Source organism: Macaca thibetana, chromosome X (assembly GCF_024542745.1).
Source record: "Macaca thibetana thibetana isolate TM-01 chromosome X, ASM2454274v1, whole genome shotgun sequence".
In the NCBI taxonomy this organism is placed as follows: Eukaryota; Metazoa; Chordata; class Mammalia; order Primates; family Cercopithecidae; genus Macaca; species Macaca thibetana.
In genome coordinates this window covers 59,322,154-59,334,237 of record NC_065598.1, presented here as the reverse complement: position 1 = coordinate 59,334,237, position 12,084 = coordinate 59,322,154, and the positions used below count along the sequence as shown (strand labels likewise).

Here is a 12,084-nt window from a genome sequence, read left to right as displayed (position 1 = left end):
TCAGTCAGATAAAAAAGTAAAGAAAACATGTTTAAAAAAATGAACAAAATCTTCAAGTTTCAAATATGAAACTCTGTAAAACGACCAAACCTATGACTTATTGGCATTACTGAGAATGAAGGAGAAAAAGTAAGTAACTTGGAAAACACAGCTGAGGGAATAATTTAGGAAATTTTCTCTAATCTTGTTAAACAGGTTGACATCCAGACAGAAGAAATTGAGAGAACACCTGCAAGATACGATTCTAAGATGACTATCACCCAAGGCATATAGTCATCAGACTTCACAAGGTCAATGTGGAAGAAAAAATCTTAAAGCAGCTAGAGAAAAGGGGCCAAATTACCTATAAAGGGAATTTCATCGGACAAATAGTAGACTTCTCAGAGAACCCTTATGAGTAAGAAGAGATAGGGAGCCCAATTTTAGCCTTCTTAAAGGAATAAAAAATGCCAGCCAAAAATTTTAAAACTTGACAAACTAAACTTCATAAATGAAGGAGAAATAAGGTCTATCCTAGACAAGCAAATGATAAGAAAATTATTCACCACCATACTGGGATTACAAAAATGCTCCAAGGAGTTCTGAACATGGAAAGAACATTACTTGCTACCAGACAATAACACATAAGTACAAATCCACAGATCTCATAAAGCAATTACACAATTGAGAATACAAAGTGAACACTACTATGACAAGAACAGAACCTTGAATGTCAATATTAACCTTAAATGTAAATGAACTTAATGCTCTACATAAAGGACATAGATTGACAAATATAATTTTAAAAAGAACACCAGCCATCTGCTTCCGTCAAGGGACCCATCTCTCGTGTAACGACACCTACAGGCTCAAAGGAAAGAGATGGAGTAAAATTTACCTGCAAATGAAAAAATACCTAGGAATACATCTAACCAAGGTGGTGAAAAATCTCTACAAGGAGAACTAAGAAAACACTGTTGAAAGACACCAGAGACAGGACAAACAAATGGAAAAACCTTAAATGCACATGGATCGGAAGCAGCAATATTGCTAAAATGTCCATTTTGCTCAATGCAATCTACAGAGTCGTTGCTATTATTATCAAGTTACCAAGGTCAGTTTTTACAGAATTAGAGAAGAACTATTCTAAAATTTATATAGAATAAACGATGAGCATGATTACATAAGGTGGGGCTATGCAACAAAACAAAACAAAACAAAGCCAGAGGCATCACACTGCCCAACTTCACACCGTACTACAAGGCTACAGTAATCAAAGTAGCATGACACTGGTACAAAAACAGACACACACACAAATGGAACAGAATAGAGAACCCAAAAATGAAGCTGCAAATGTACAACCAACTGATCTTTGAAAAAGTCAAAAAAAATTAACAATGGGGAAAAGACACACTATTCCATGAATGATGCTGGAAAAACTGGCTAACCATATGCAGAAGAAAGAAAGTAGATGCCCACCTCTCACCATATACAGAAATTAACTCAAGACGGATTAACGGCCTAAATGTAAGATATCAGACTATAAGTATAAAAAAATAAAACTAGGAAACAGTGCTCTGGGCAGTGGTCTAGGCCAAGGATTTATGATTATGTTCTAAAAAGCCAAGGTAACTAAAGCAAAAATTGGCAATTTGGACCTAATTAAACTAAAGAACATATTCAGAGCAAAACTAGATTTTTTAAAATAAGCTGCAGAATACAAGAAAATATTAAAAGACTATGGATCCCAGAAAGGACTAATAGCTAGAATCTATAAGGAAATTTAAACAAACCAGTAAGAAAATAACAAATGATCTCATAAAATGTGGGCAGCGGACATGAGCAGACACTTTTCAAAAAAGACATAAAATCAGTCAACGGACATGAAGAAAGGCTCAACATCACTAATCATCAGAGAAATGAAAATCAAAACCGTATTGAGACATCTTTTCAAACCAGTGAAATTGGCAATTACTGAAAAGTGAAAAAATAAGAGATGTTTGTGAGTCTATGAAGAAAAGGAAATGCTCATACACTGTTGGTGAGAATTTGAATTAGTTCAGTTACTGTGGAAAGCAGTTTTCATATTTCTCCAAGGGCTAAAAATGGAACAACCCTTCAACCCAGCAATCCCACTACAACATATATACTCAAAGGAAAATAAATCATTCTACCAAAAAGACACATGCACTCATATCTTTATTGCCATACTACTCATATGGTGTTGACATAGTGAAGACATGAAATCAACTTATGTGTTCATTAATGGCAGACTGGATAAAGAAAATGTGGTGTATATACACTGTGGAATACTATACAGCCATAGAAAAAATAAAATCATGTTCTTTGCAGGAACATGCCTGCAGCTGGAGGCCATTATCCTAAGTGACTTAATGCAGAAACAAAAAACTAAACACCACATATTCCCACTTACAAGAAGCCTGTAAACATTGGGTACACATGGGCATAAAGATGGGAACAGCAGACACTGGGGACTCAAATGGGGGAAAGGAGAGAAGTGAGCAAGGGTTTAAAAACTACCTAGTGGGTATTATGGTCACTATTTCAGTGATGGGAGCAATAAAAACCCAAATCTCAGTATCATACAATATACCCAGGTAGCAAACCTGCACATGACCCCCTGAATTTATTAAAAAATATAGAAAGGTAGAAAGATCACAAATAAACATAGCACTATAAATCAAGCGACTAAAACAAAACAAGAACAAACCCAAATCATAGTTAACAGAGGAAAAGAAATAACAAAGATCAAAGCACAACTGAATGAAATAGAGATCAGAAAACAATACAAAAGGTTAATAAAATGAAAAGTCGAATCTTCAAAGAGATAAACCAAATGTGCCAACCACTAGGTAGACGAACCAAAATAGAAGATCCACATAAACCAAATCAGAAATAAAAAAAGGAGACATTACAAATGATACCACAGAAATACAAAAGATCCTCAAAGGCTACTGTGAACAACTATGTACTCATAAACTAGTGTTGTAGTCTCGTTAATTCACCAAGATGTAACAGTCTCTTCATTGTCTGAGATACTACCTGGAGTTCTTTGTCTCACGTCCAAGGTGACTAAGAAGTAGGGACACAAGGGTGAGGTTGGAATGAAAGTTTAATAAGTGAAAGAAGAAAGATCTCTGCAGCAGAGAGGGGAGTCCAAATGGGTTGGCCACTATGAGGCTGGGGTCTGGGGATTTTATGGACTGGAAAGGGGAAAGAATGTGCTTAGTCTGTGGGCTGTCTTGGAGAAAGCATGATTCAGTTTGGCCCAGGACCTTAACCCGGGACCAATCAGGAGTTGATGATTCATAAGGGCTACTCAGCTTGGCCTGGGACCTATCTGGAGCTGAAGTGAAAGTTTGGCCTGGGACCAATCAGGGGCTGAAGTGATAATTCATAGAGGCTGGGATCACAGTCCAAAAAGAAAATGAAAGTGCCCACTTGAACCCACCGAAGCACTCCATGTGCATGCCCACAAAAGGAGAAGAAACTTTTTCCTTGGAGACCATTGATTATACAAAGGACAAAAGCATTTCTATGTTGGGCCTTGTTCTCTTATATGTGTGAGGCAGAGGTTTGTGCAAGTTTTTGTCTGAATGGGCTGGAGTTTCTCCTATCTGTGCAGCCATGAGTATGTCTCCAGGCACAACCCCCTGTGCTAGTTCCCTTAGCAGTGCCAGCAGCTGAACAGTTTATCCCCCCTTAGCAGGAAATTTCTCCCACCCGGGGGCCTCTGTAGATCTAACTATCTTCTCACTTCATCTAGCAGGTATTTCCTCTATTTTAGGGGCTATCAATTTCATCACCACTATTATCAACATAAAACCTCCTACCATATCTCAATATCAACCCCCCCCCTGTTTATTTGATCAGTCCTAATCACAGCGGTCCTACTACTCCTCTCTCTACTAGTCTTAGCTGCTAGCATCACCATACTATTAACAGACCATAACCTCAATACCACTTTCTTTGATCCAGTCGGAGGAGGGGATCCCACCTTATATCAACAACTATTCTGGTTTTTTGGTCACCCCGAAGTTTATATCCCCATTCTACCTGGGTTTGGAATAATCTCTCATATTGTAATATATTATTTCGGAAAAAAAGAACCATTTGGATACATAGGTATAGTTTGAGCTGTAATATCAATTGGGTTCTTGGGCTTTATTGTATGAGCTCATCACATGTTTACAGTGGGCATAGACATAGATACACGAGCCTGCTTCACTTCTGCCACTATAATTATTGCAATTCCTACCAGTGTTAAGGTCTTTAGCTGACTTGCCACACTTCACGGAAGCAATATCAAGTGATCCCCTGCAATACTTTGAGCCTTAGGCTTTATTTTTCTCTTCACCGGGGGAGGCCTAACCGGTATTGTACTGGCAAACTGATCATTAGATATTGTATTACATGACACATACTATGTTGTAGCCCACTTTCACTACGTCCTATCAATAGGAGCTGTATTCGCTATCATAGGGGGTTTTATTCATTGATTTCCCTTATTTTCAGGCTATATACTAGACCAAGCCTATGCCAAAGCCCATTTCACCATTATATTTTAGGCATAAATTTAACCTTCTTTCCACAACACTTTCTCGGCTTGACCGGAATACCCTGACGCTATTCTGACTACCCTGATGCCTACACCACATGAAATATTCTATCATCCATAGGCTCCTTCATCTCCCTAGTAGCAGTAATATTAATAATTTATATAATCTGAGAAGCTTTTGCCTCAAAACGTAAAGTTTTACTAATCAAACAGCCTACTACTAACCTAGAGTGGTTGTATGGCTGCCTTCCGCCCTACCACACATTTGAAGAACCAACCTATATTAAACCTAGACGAAAAAGGAAGGAATCGAACCTCCTAAAACTGGTTTCAAGCCAACCCTATAACCCCTATAACTTTTTCAATAAGATATTAGAAAAATTATTTCATAACTTTGTCAAAGTTAAGTCATAGGTTAAACCCTATATATCTTATATGGCTCACCCAGTTCAACTAGGTCTACAAGATGCCACATCCCCTATTATAGAGGAACTAATGACTTTTCATGACCACGCTCTTATAATTATATCCTTGATCAGCTTTCTAGTCTTATATGTACTCTCCCTAACACTCACGACAAAACTAACCAATACCAATATTACATATGCCCAAGAAATAGAAACCATTTGAACCATCTTACCCGCTATCATTTTAGTCTTAATCACCCTCCCATCTCTGCGCATCCTATACCTAGCAGACGAAATCAACAATCCCTCTTTTACTATTAAATCAATTGGACACCAATGATACTGAACCCACGAATACACAGATTATGAGGGATTGATCTTTAACTCTTACATACTTCCACCATTATTCTTAAATCCAGGAGACCTTCGACTTCTCGAAGTTGACAACTGAGTAGTTCTTCCAGTTGAAGTCCCCGTCCATATAATAATTACATCCCAGGACATCTTGCACTCATGAACTGTTCCCACACTAGGCCTAAAAACAGATGCAGTCCCCGGACGCTTAAACCAAACTACATTCACCGCTATACGACCAGGCGTCTACTACGGACAATGTTCAGAAATTTGCGGCGCCAACCACAGCTTTATACCCATCGTCGTAGAACTAATCCCACTAAAAATTTTTGAAATAGGACCCGTATTTACCCTATAGACACACCTCCTCCCACCTTACATTTCTAACACACCCCGTATTCCATGAATCTTTACAAAATATCCTTACAGACCCACTGTACAGCTGCCCCAGCATTAACCTTTTAAGTTAAAGACTGAGAGAAGCAATCCTCTCTACAGTGAAATGCCCCAACTAAATACATCCACATGATCCACCATCGTCATGACCATGCTTCTCACACTATACCTTATCATACAATTAAAACTATTAAGCACAAATTACTACCTATCTCCCTCAAAAAAAAAAAAACTCTAATACACAAAACCACAATAACCCCTGACAATGAAAATGAACGAAAATCTATTTACCTCATTCACAGCCCCAACAATCCTAAATCTGCCTGCTGCAGTACCCATCATTCTATTTCCTGCATTACTATTTCCAACCTCTAATCAGCTTATTAACAAACGATTAATTACTATTCAACAAAACCTAACTCAACTTGTCCTAAAACAAATAATAACAATTCACAACATTAAAGGACAAACCTGATCCCTCATACTAATATCCCTAATTACCTTTATTACTATAACCAACCTTCTCGGACTTCTACCTCACTCATTTACACCTACCACCCAACTATCCATAAATCTAGCCATAGCAATCCCCCTATGAGCAGGTGCAGTAATTATAGGACTTCGCTTTAAAACTAATAGCTCTTTAGCTCACTTTCTGCCACAAGGCACACCCACACCTCTTATCCCCATACTAATAATCATCGAAACCATTAGCTTGTTTATTCAACCAGTAGCGTTAGCTGTACACTTAACCACTAACATCACAGCAGGCCATCTACTTATGCACCTAATCGGAAGTGCCATACTAGCATTATCAACCATTAGCTTCCCTGTCACCTCAATAATCTTTGTACTCCTAGTACTACTAACTATCCTCGAAATCGCAGTCTCCCTGATTCAAGCCTATGTTTTCACACTCTTAGTCAGCCTTTATCTGCATGACAATACTCAATGATCCACCAATCTCATGCTTACCACATAGTTAAACCCAGCCCCTGACCACTAACAGGAGCTCTCTCAGCCCTCCTAATAACATCTGGCTTAATCATATGATTTCACTTTTATTCCACTACCCTATTAACACTAGGCCTACTAACCAACATACTGACCTTATACCAATGATGACGTGATATTGTCTGAGAAAGTACCTATCAAGGTCATCATACAACATCTGTCCAAAAAAGCCTTCGTTATGGAATAGTGCTATTTATCATTTCAGAAGTTTTCTTCTTCACCGGTTTCTTCTGAGCATTCTACCATTCCAGCCTTGCCCCTACCCCACAACTAGGGGGACACTGACCACCAATAGGCATTACTCCCCTAAATCCTCTAGAAGTACCTCTTTTAAATACCTCTGTATTACTCGCATCAGGAGTCACAATCACCTGAGCCCACCATAGCCTAATAGAAAGTAATCGAAAACAAACAATCCAAGCTCTACTCATTATAGTCCTACTAGGCATTTACTTCACCCTCCTACAAACCTCAGAGTACTTCGAGACACTCTTTACTGTTTTCTGATGGTGTCTATGGTTCAACATTATTTGTTGCCACAGGCTTCCACGGACTTCACGTCATCATTGGATCTACATTCCTTATTATCTGTCTTATTCGCCAACTATTATATTATTTTACATCGAATCACCATTTTGGCTTTGAAGCCGCCACTTAATACTGACACTTTGTAGATATCATCTGGCTGTTCCTCTATATTTCTATCTACTGATGAGGATCCTATTCTTTTAGTATAATCAGTACAGTTGACTTTCAATCAACTAGCTTCGATAGCATTCGAAAGAGAATAATTAACCTAGTATTAGTCTTAACAATCAATGCTTTTCTAACCTTACTACTAACAACTATCACATTCTGACTACCTCAACTCAATTCTTATATAGAAAAAGCTAGTCCTTACGAATGCGATTTTGACCCACTAAACCCTGCTCGTATTCCTTTTTCCATAAAATTTTTCCTAGTTGCCATCACCTTTCTATTATTTGACTTAGAAATTGCCCTACTACTGCCCCTACCATGAGCTCTCCAAACAACCAACCTTCCCATAATAACTAAATCATCCATCATATTAATTATTATTCTAATTCTTATTCTAGCCTATGAATGAACTAAAAAAGGACTAGACTGAACTGAATTGGTAAGTAGTTTAAACAAAACAAATGATTTCGACTCATTAGATTATGATAATCATACTCACCAAATGCCCTCCATCTACATAAACATTGCATTAGCATTTATCGTTTCACTCCTAGGCATACTAACCTACCCCTCACACCTAATATCCTCCTTACTGTGCCTAGAAGGAATAATACTATCACTCTTTATTTTAAGTACTCTCACAGCTTCAAACATGCACTCCTCCCTAGCTAATATCATACCAATCACCCTATTAGTATTTGCTGCTTGCGAAGCAGCAGTAGGCCTTGCCTTACTAATCTCAATCTCTAACACATATGGCCTAGATTACGTCCACAACCTAAACTTACTCCAATGTTAAAAATAGTTATTCCTACAATTATACTACTACCAACAACATGATTTTCCAAAAACAGTATAATCTGAGTTAATCTGACCATACATAATCTAATTATTAGCCTTATTCCCCTACTATTCTTCAACCAAATCAATAATAACCTCCTCAACCATTCAACCTACTTGTCTTCCGACCCACTAACAATGGCCCTCCTAACACTAACAGCCTGACTCTTACCTCTCATATTTATAGCAAGTCAGTACCATTTACACAACGAACCCCTCTCACGAAAAAATCTCTCTCTCTACAATGGTCTCCCTACAAATCTCTCTAATTCTAACATTTATAGCTACAGAACTAATTATATTCTGTATTTTATTTGAAACCACCCTCATCCCTACCCTAATTATCATCACCCGATCATCACCTAATTATCATCATCAGCCAGGCCGAACGCCTCAATGCAAGCGCATACTTTCTATTCTACACACTAGCCAGCTTTCTCCCCCTGCTTATTATACTAATCTATACCTACAATAACCTAGGCTCACTAAACACAATATTACTAACACTTATGGCTCAAAAACTAGCAACTACCTGATCCCACAATCTTACTTGACTAGGATGCATAATGGCCTGTATAGTGAAATACCCCTGTATGGCCTACACTTATGACTTCCTAAAGCCCATGTTGAAGCCCCCATTGCCAGATCAATAGTTCTTGCCACAGTACTCCTAAAACTAGGCGGCTATGGCATAATACAACTGACCTCTATTCTTAACCCTTTAACAGAATATATAGCCTATCCATTCCTCATGTTATCCTTATGAGGCATAATTATAACAAGCTCAACCTGCCTACGACAAACAGACCTAAAATCACTCATCGCATACTGCTCCGCAAGCCACATAGCCCTGGTAATTATAGTCTCCCTCATTCAAACCCCCGAAGCTTCACTGGCGCAATTATCCTTATAATCGCCCATGGACTCACTTCATCCATACTATTTTGCATAGCAAACTCTAACTATGAACGAACTCATAGCCGCATCATAATACTCTCCCGAGGACTCCAAGCCCTACTTCCATTAATAGCCTTCTGATGGTTTACAGCAAATCTTACCAATCTTGCCTTACCCCCTACTATCAACCTGGTAGGAGAGCTCCTTGTAATAATAACTTCATTTTCTTGATCATATATTACCATTGTACTTACAGGACTCAATATACTAATTACAGCCCTTTACTCGCTCCACATATTTACTACAACACAACGAGGAACGCTCACACACCATATTATTAACATGAAATCCTCCTTTACACGAGAAAATACATTAATATATATACACCTCTCTCCTATTCTCCTTCTATCCCTTAACCCTAATATTATTCTAGGTTTCACCTCTTGTAAATATAGTTTAACTAAAACATTAGATTGTGAGTCTAACCATAGAAGCCTACTACTTCTTATTTACCGAGAAAGCTAGCAAGGACTGCTAATCCATGCTTCCGTATATAACAAAACGGTTTTCTCAACTTTTAAAGGATAACAGTTATCCATTGGTCTTAGGAACCAAAAACATTGGTGCAACTCCAAATAAAAGTAATAACCATGCACATCTCCATTACCATAATAACCCTAACCTCTCTAATCCTCCCAATCACTATTACCTTTATCAACTCTAACAAAAAACACTTGTACCCAAACTATGTAAAAACAATTATTATGTATGCTTTCACTACTAGCCTCCTTCCCACAACCCTATATATTTTCCTAGACCAAGAAAAAATTATTTGAAACTGACATTGAACAACAATCCAAACATTAGAACTAACACTAAGCTTCAAACTAGACTATTTTTCCATAATATTTATTCCAATTGCACTATTCATTACTTGATCTATTATAGAGTTCTCATTATGGTATATAAGCTCAGACCCAAATATTAACCAATTTTTTAAGTATCGACTTATCTTTCTTACCACTATATTAATTCTAGTCACTGCCAACAACCTCTTCCAACTTTTTATCGGATGGGAAGGCGTGGGAATTATATCCTTTCTACTAATTAGTTGATGACATGCTCGAACAGATGCCAACACAGCAGCCACCCAAACAATCCTATACAACCGCATTGGCGACATTGGCTTCATCCTAACCCTAACATGATTTCTCCTGCATTATAACTCATGGGACTTTCAACAGATATTTATCCTGGACTCCAACTCAAATCTTCTCCCACTGATTGGCCTTCTCTTAGCAGCAACGGGAAAATCAGCTCAACTTGGTCTCCTCCCTTGACTACCCTCCGCCATAGAAGGCCCAACCCCAGTTTCAGCTTTACTACATTCCAGCACCATAGTCGTTGCTGAAGTGTTCCTACTCATCCGTTTCCACCCTCTAATGGAAAACAACACATTAATTCAAAGTTTTACACTATGCCTAGGAGCCATTACCACCTTATTCACAACAGCCTGTGCCCTAACACAAAACGATATCAAAAAAATCGTAGCCTTCTCTACCTCAAGTCAACTAGGCCTAATAGTAGTCACTATTGGCATCAACCAACCATACTTAGCATTCCTACACATCTGCACTCATGCCTTCTTCAAAGCCATACTATATATTTGCTCTAGGTCTATCATCCACAACCTAAACAATGAACAAGGCATTCAAAAAATAGGAGGATTATTTAAAACAATACCCCTTACGTCAACTTCCCTAACCATCTGTAACCTAGCACTCACAGGCATGCCCTTTCTCACAGGCTTCTACTCCAAAGACCTCATCGTGGAAACTGCAAACACATCGTATACCAATGCCTGAGCCCTATCTATCACTCTCATTGCCACTTCCCTAACAAGCACCTACAGTACTCGAACTATTCTTCTCACCCTATCAGGACAACCTCGCTTCCCAACCTCAATCAACATTAACGGAAATATCCCCACCCTATTAAACCCAATCAAACGCCTCACAATCGGCAGCCTACTCGCAGGATTTCTCATCACCAATAGCATCTCTCCCACCTCACCTCCCCAACTAACAATACCATACCACCTAAAACTCTTGACCCTATGTGTAACCACCCTAGGCTTTCTAGTAGCCTTGGATCTTACTCTTATAACCAATAACCTTAAAATACACACTCCATCATACCCATTTAAATTCTCTAATATACTAGGATATTTTCCCACTACAATTCATCGCATAGCCCCCTAACAAAACCTGCTTATAAACCAAAACCTAGCTTACCTTTTACTAGACTCAATCTGACTAGAAAAATCTATACCTAAAACAATTGCATGCACCCACATTATTACCTCCATCATCACAACTACTCAAATGGGTATAATCAAACTGTATTTTCTCTCTTTCCTTATTCCTCTCACCCTAACCTTATTTCTAATAACTTAACCTATTACCTCGAGTAATCTCAATCACAATAGACACACCAACAAACAACGTTCAAGCAGTAACTACCACCAATCAACGCCCAGAGTCATACAAAGCACCCGCACCAATAGAATCCCCTCGAATTAACCCCAGCCCCTCTCCTTCAAAAATCACTCAACTCCCTATATTGTTAAAATTAACCACTACCATTAATCCATCAAAATCTAAAACTCATAAAACCAACCCCACCTCTATCACTAATCCTACTAGAAGACTCCCCAGAACCTCAAACCCTGAACCCCATGCCTCAGGATACTCTTCAATAGCCATTGCCTTGGTATAACCAAAAACAACCATTATACCTGCCAAATAAATTAAAAATATTATTAAACCCATATAAGCTCCCCTATAATTTAAAATAATTACACAACCAACCACACCACTAACAATCAATGCTAAACCCCATAAATAGGAGAAGGCTTGG

At 38.4% G+C, this 12,084-nt stretch overlaps 3 pseudogenes; all 3 read left to right on the top strand.

Annotated features, from left to right (window-relative positions):
• The first annotated feature begins 4,993 nt into the window (after nucleotides 1–4,993).
• LOC126946560 (cytochrome c oxidase subunit 2-like) lies at nucleotides 4,994–5,677 on the top strand (annotated as a pseudogene).
• Nucleotides 5,678–5,986: 309 nt separating this feature from the next.
• Nucleotides 5,987–6,670, top strand: LOC126945785 (ATP synthase subunit a-like; annotated as a pseudogene).
• Nucleotides 6,671–9,815: 3,145 nt separating this feature from the next.
• LOC126946510 (NADH-ubiquinone oxidoreductase chain 5-like) lies at nucleotides 9,816–11,621 on the top strand (annotated as a pseudogene).
• The last annotated feature ends 463 nt before the right edge of the window (nucleotides 11,622–12,084 follow it).